The 867-nt window shown below is 48.4% G+C and overlaps 1 protein-coding gene across 5 annotated transcripts in view; it reads right to left on the minus strand.

Annotated features, from left to right (window-relative positions):
* The window catches only part of SCAMP4 (secretory carrier membrane protein 4), a 20138-nt gene extending 19314 nt beyond the window's left edge, over window positions 1-824 (minus strand). For 2 of the 5 annotated variants that reach the window (XR_001863623.1, XM_017739233.1), the window contains exon 1: window positions 397-824. The gene's annotated coding sequence lies outside the window, so the exon portion shown is untranslated. The remainder of the gene's footprint in view (window positions 1-396) is intronic. The other 3 variants (XM_017739245.1, XM_017739240.1, XM_017739227.1) reach the window with 3 other exon arrangements.
* Between the last annotated feature and the right edge of the window lie 43 nt (window positions 825-867).

Consider the following 867-nt stretch of genomic DNA (forward strand, 5'->3'; position numbering starts at 1 on the left):
TCCCTACAGAAAGATGTGGTTTGGATCCACAAAGCAGCGTTAAGAACCCTTCTCTCAGCAAGGACAGGCACACAAGGCCGTGTTTTACACTGAGTAATCAGTTCCTGAGATGTGTTCACTTTCCCAGCTCCCGGTAAAAGGAAAGGGAGCTTCTTCCCAAGAATTTCTTCCCAATATCCAGTCTAACCCTGCCCTCTGTCAGTTTGAAGCCATTCCCCCTTGCCTTGTCACTACACCCTCTTATAAACAGTCCCTCTCCAGTATGTAAATCAGATCTCTATTCACCTGGACATTTTCAGTTTAACTGGGAATAGGTAAAACCCAGCACCCTGTACCCACTGCAGAGATTTTCTTCATCTATAACCCACTACTTGTGGAGGGAGGAAAATCCCATACACGCTAAGGAACCTCTGGTGTGAAGTGAACTTCCTTTTTCCACTGTGTTCATCCGTGGTCAATGAGTAACTCCGAAGTTCGCAGTCCAACACACATGACTCAGGAGTCCACTGGAGACAGTCGGAGCTTTTCTTCACCAGGATCTCGCAGACAAAATGCCCTGTGTCAGTTCAAGGGACACCACTTCCCTCTCAAACCAAGACACGAACACAAGCAGTGCTGTTTTTCTAGGCAGACAACACCACCATTCCTTTGAATGTGACTACAGTGTGAGATGCTGCACCATCTCACATTAGGGAAAATGTTGTGAAGGAATACCTGTGGGAATCTGCTTTGAGGCACATTTTGGGTACCACAGAATCCTGGAATATCCTGAGCTGGAAGGGACCCTCAGGGATCATTGATCCAACCCCTGGCCCTGCACAGACACCCCAACAAGCCCAGCCTGGGCATCCCTGAGAGCGCTGTCCA

The sequence above is a fragment of the Corvus brachyrhynchos genome, unplaced genomic scaffold (assembly GCF_000691975.1).
Source record: "Corvus brachyrhynchos isolate BGI_N302 unplaced genomic scaffold, ASM69197v1 scaffold130, whole genome shotgun sequence".
NCBI classification, from domain to species: Eukaryota; Metazoa; Chordata; class Aves; order Passeriformes; family Corvidae; genus Corvus; species Corvus brachyrhynchos.